The sequence below is a fragment of the Rutidosis leptorrhynchoides genome, chromosome 1 (assembly GCF_046630445.1).
Source record: "Rutidosis leptorrhynchoides isolate AG116_Rl617_1_P2 chromosome 1, CSIRO_AGI_Rlap_v1, whole genome shotgun sequence".
Taxonomy (NCBI): Eukaryota; Viridiplantae; Streptophyta; class Magnoliopsida; order Asterales; family Asteraceae; genus Rutidosis; species Rutidosis leptorrhynchoides.
The window spans coordinates 194500001-194505858 of NC_092333.1; positions in this window are offsets into that span (position 1 = coordinate 194500001).

The following is a 5858-nucleotide window of genomic DNA, read 5'->3' on the forward strand; positions in this document are numbered from 1 at the left end:
AAGACAAATAAACTGGCGGAAATAGTGAAACTCGCGGCCGCAATCTAGTTCTCGCGGTCGCGTGGTTGAATGGTGCCCGCGATGTTCGTATTACGCTCACGAGATGTTTACAGAAGTTCAAGCTTTTCAAATGTGATCTCGCGCTCGCGAAGTTGAATGGGGGTCGCTGTCGCGAGGTTTAGCCGACTCAGCAGTTTTTTAGTTTTTTTAACGGCAAATTTGCATCAGCGAATCATTTATTTCAACGACCCTCATCATTTTTTTTAATTATCTATAAATAGTCGAATTTTCCCCCAAGTTAGGGTATTCAGTTTCAATTACGAATTTTAGCCTACCATCAGTTTAAGTTACGAACTTCTTAGCTTTTCTACATACTTTTAAGTGGGTTTATGCTATTGCTTGAATCTTGGTTAGTTTTAATCTTGTAATCACTTTAATTCTTATTCAATTTAATGTCTTTGATTGTTTATCTTTTATCTTTTATTATTTCTTGCATTAATATGAGTACCAAAATTCATAGTATGAACTTAGATGATTAAACTGAGGTGAATGATTGCTAGCTTTATAATTTAGACAATTAATTCTATTACTCAGATCTTATTTAGCTTAAGAACGACTGTTATCAAGGTTAATTAACTAGCTGAAGTTGCGAAGATTATTAACTATTCAACAAGAGTTGAATCAAGTTGTGATCTTTACTAGGTTATTGAATGTGAATAATTTAGGCCTTCGGATAATTGTATTAGGGACACCAATATAATTAGACGATTAGCAATTAAATTGTGATAGACTTTGATAGTTGTGTAATTGTGTAGGGATACCAAAGCAATTCAAGTTAGATTATTATCTTGGGTAATTTATTGTTGACTATATTAGAAAACTATAATCAACGAGAGTTGAGCTAGGGATTTAATTAATAATCTGTGAGAATCGAGAGATAATTGCAGTGTCACCATAATTATAATTGTTTAAAACGGACTTAATAAGCAATCCTGATCCAAGAGAATTGATTAAAAGTAGATACCTTTTCTCTATTGATTTAAGTTTAATTTATTTTTCGCGATTGTTATTTTAACAAACAAAAACCCCCGAATTTTACTAGAATAATTATTAGTTAAAGTTTCTGATAAAACTGCTCTCTGTTAACGAACTAGTCAATTTTACTTATAGATTACTGCACGAACGGGAGTAGTTGCCTGTATGGTGTGATAATAATTGGTTATTTTTACTAGTTATTTTAGAGTACAAATTTACACATCATCTGTTTATTTGATATGAATTTTGTTAGTGCTGCTTAACAAGGTGCGTTGTGTTTAAGATAACTGTTAAAATACTCGTGTGATATGTGGAGTTGGTTTTCCTTGATGGAAGGAAATCTAACTTAATTATATTCACCTTTCTGTTTCATTTCATTGTTTGGTAAATCTGAGACACACACAGACATACACAAAAGCACCCTGACCCCTAGCTTATGAATTCTTGTTTCTTTGACTAAATCGGGTTGTGTAATCAATTCAACGTGATTTCAATGATCTAGCTAGGTAAACATATGTCTATTTTATGATTTAAATCCGTGTTTAATCTAGGTTTTTTTGTCAAAGTTGGGTATCAAATGGGTTTAGGTTAAATTCGTGAGTTTAAGGTGTTGTTTGATTGTAAAATATGTTACTTTTAGTTAATGTATGTATTGTGTTTCCAGAACTTATTCGAGGTAAAACAACACGTCAAAATGAGGATTTGGGGTTTAAAACTCGAAGAACAACTGCTGTCTGTAAGAACTTCAGCCGTACAAAAGAGTTTCTCAAACATACAGATGGGACCCCCGTAGCTGTACAGTTGAACCCTCAACTGTACGGATATATTCACATGTGTACTTGTGTTGAACCTTGTGACTTATGTCCCAACTGTACGGATGTGTTCACTCGTGTACTTGTGTTGAACCGTGTGGACTTATGTCTCAACCTTAAGGATGAGATTTGATTCATACGGATGAGCATCTAGACCGTACGAATGAGATCTTATCGATACAAATTGGCTATATTTGCATAAGTTGATAAATTTTAGATGTTGTTATGTGGTTGACATGGTCTAAATGTAGTATATGAAATAAAATATATACTGAATCGATTTATGAAATTTTTAGGTGATAAAAACAAATGTGAACGCTCAATATAAATTAGACTTTTGAGTTACTACCTTGTGCTATCAGGTGAGTGGGACTATGTAATGACCCGCTAAAATCGTAATTGACGTTGTACATTACACATCTCAGAAACTGCGGTGGTAGGATCATCGCGCTATCGTCTGCAGCTTCCTGGATCCCTCTTCCTAGAATGAGCCTCTATAACGTAAGCTCTTATACTCAAAATATCGATTGCTGGTACAAATGTGTTATAATGGTGAAATTTTTGTGATTATAGGCAAGCAAAGCAGAACTAGCACAGTTTTATGAAACTATGAGGGTTGAATTCGAGTCAGACGTGAAGATAACAATCGTGACACCAGGATTCATCGAGTCTGAACTTACTCAAGGCAAATTCCTTTCCCATGAAGGCAAAACGATAGTTGATCATGACGCTCGAGATGTAAGCTAATTAAAGCTTATTCATTTAATATATACTACTCGCTCTGTCCTAATTTATTTTTCAGTATATTATTTTGGGATGTACCAAATTAATTTTAGTGATGTGACAATCAGTTTTTTAAAACTATGTGTTTTTTGACCGGCGGACGGAGGGGGAGTATTTGTCAAGTACACTTCTTTTTAACGCGGTCTCACATCGAGGTTATGCCCTCTGTATGATACGTTTTAATAAACATGTCATTCATTATTCAAAAGTTTTCTAAAATTAGATAGTTTCTAAGAATAGAAGGGTACTAAGAATAGTAAGTTATGCAAATTAGTAAGTTTCCAAAAATAGTTGGTTTCTAAGAATAGAAACTTCCTCAAACAGTAAGTTGACTAAAAAGTCAAAGTCATCCAACGATCGACATATCGTAATAAAAATACCTGAATGCAATACTGTTTGAAATCATGTCACATAAGGGTCCAACTGCAACACGTTCAACAATCAATAGCGAAAGTAACTTATGAACCTAAGAATCACATCGAGGTTATGCCCTCTGTATGATACGTTTTAATAAACATGTCATTCATTATTCAAAAGTTTTCTAAAATTAGATAGTTTCTAAGAATAGAAGGGTACTAAGAATAGTAAGTTATGCAAATTAGTAAGTTTCCAAAAATAGTTGGTTTCTAAGAATAGAAACTTCCTCAAACAGTAAGTTGACTAAAAAGTCAAAGTCATCCAACGATCGACATATCGTAATAAAAATACCTGAATGCAATACTGTTTGAAATCATGTCACATAAGGGTCCAACTGCAACACCTTCAACAATCAACAGCGAAAGCAACTTATGAACCTAAGAATAAACATGCTAAAAAAGTCAACCCGAATGTTGGTGAGTTATAGGTGTATCACAAACTATAAATAAAATAGATCACAACATTTCATGTTTAGAAACATTTAATAAAAGTATTCTACTACCTGTTGAGCGCCCGGGAGCTAAGCTTAATAAAATATAGCTAAATAACATCTTGAATAATTTTACACCAAATCAAGTGTCTTAAACCTCGAAGTACTAAACACCCGTTGAATGCTAGCGCGACTAGCAGAGGTGAAGTTTTCAAACTCTATAGATCTATATCTAGGATTCACGCTCACTAGTTCAGAAACTAGCAGTTAACAGTTACGAGCTAAGGGAATATTTTTGATTCAAAATCAACATAGAATTTAGTAATCAATGGTTTCTATATATTGTAGAATTTAAATGCATGAACTTTCATCCTAAAAATATTTAAAAATATTGAACAATGGGACTATAAGCTCACCTTAACAGCATAATAAACAAATCACACAAATGTGACTGAAACCCGAAATGCAAGTGTAACATCCCGGAAATTCGGGGTATTATTTTAATATATTTTTTATACATATTAATAATACCGGGAGTGATCGTGTTATTTTGGGATGTTAGAAGTGAATTGAAATGTTATTTTTTATGATAATATAGTGTTTAGAGTATCGAGAGTTTAACATGTAAAGTTGTGAGCATGTTGTGAGGTTATACGCACCTTCACCATTTGGGCCATAACTTTCTCGTACGAACTCGAATTGAGGCGATTCAAAAGCCCAAACGACCCAGAATCGAGCTCGAACATTTTTGTAAAAGTTATAAGATGGAAAGGCAAGAGGTGCACCGCACCTAGGCATTGGTGTGCCGCACCTGTTTTTGGGAATGGGCAGTGACTGTTTTGCAAATGATGAAAATATGGGGATTAGGGGCAATTTTGCATGTACGGGTTAAAGACCCCAAAATGGATCTGGAACTTCATTTTCCACCTACTTTTCTTTAAGAAAATCTCAAGGTTTAGTGAGAGAGTTTTCTAGAGATAGGAAGCTTGATTGAAGAAAGAAGAAGCTAATTTAACCCAAGTTGGAAATCAATACTTGTGTTGCAGCCGTCTAGCTTGATTTTTGGTTCTTGAGGTAAATTCTATTTCGAATTTTATTGTTTTATTTCAATTTTGGACTTCGAGTCCCGCATTCCACTTTCATACTCTCTACGTTACATTTCAATTCTAATTGTTGGATGTGTGAAGTAGATTAAACAAAAAAAGGAAACAAGGTAATATTAACTTGGAGATCAAGTCAAAGCTTGGAGATCAAGTCAAAGCTTGGAGAACAAGTCAAGCTTGGAAGACAAGTTTTACTTAAGGAACAAGGAGTTGATATTTATGGAATGTTTCTTGTACTTGAAGGCCAAGTTAAACTTGTGCAACAAGATTTTAGGTTTAATGCTTCCCTATAAATAAGCCCATAATCTCATTGTAACTTATCACAAATTCTATCAATAAAATCTCTCTAGTTTGGTCCATGAATTAAAGTAATCAACCATTGATTACATATAACCACGTTAAATCATTGTGTTCTTAATTTTCTAGTTTTTTTGTCTTCGTTTGTCTATAGTGGGTTGGATAATCTTTGGGAATTATCCTTATTGTTGGGTCCTAAATCCTAACAATTGGTATCTAGAGCTCAAGGCTTTAGAATTGGGAAGATGGCAGAAGACGGAAAATTTAGAATCGATAGATTTGATGGAAAAGACTTCGGCTTTTGGAAGATGCAAATCGAAGATTACTTGTATCAAAAGAAGCTACACCAACCGTTGTTGGAGGTCAAACCCGAAGGCATGGATGATTTCGATTGGTCTCTTTTGGATCGCCGAGCTTTGGGTGCGATTCGTCTCTCTCTCGCCAAGAATGTTGCATATAATGTTGTGAACGAGAAAACAACGTTTGCATGTTTGAAGGCTCTCTCTAACAAGTATGAAAAACCCAGGGCGGCGAATAAAGTTTTTCTTATGCGACAATTGTTCAATACAAAGATGAGGGAAGGTTCGAGTGCAACGGATCACATCAACGAATTCAACAATATTATATCAAGGCTTGAATCGGTAGATCTCAAGTTTGATGATGAACTAAAAGCACTAATCTTGCTTTCATCATTACTGGAAAGTTGGTCGGGTACGGTCACCACGGTTAGTAGCTCTACGGGAACTACTAAGCTAGCGTTTAAAGGTATTAGGGATTTAATTCTCGGTGAAGACACTCGTAGGAGAAACTCGGGGGAATCTTCATCCGGATCCTTGTTAAGTGACGACAACCGTGGTAGGAAAATTGATCGTGGTGGTGAGAAGAAGGGTAGGAAGAAGTCTAAGAAGAGGTATCCATCAAAAGACCGAAGTGAAGCTATTTGTTGGGGTTGCAATCAAAAGGGACACTTTCAAAGGAATT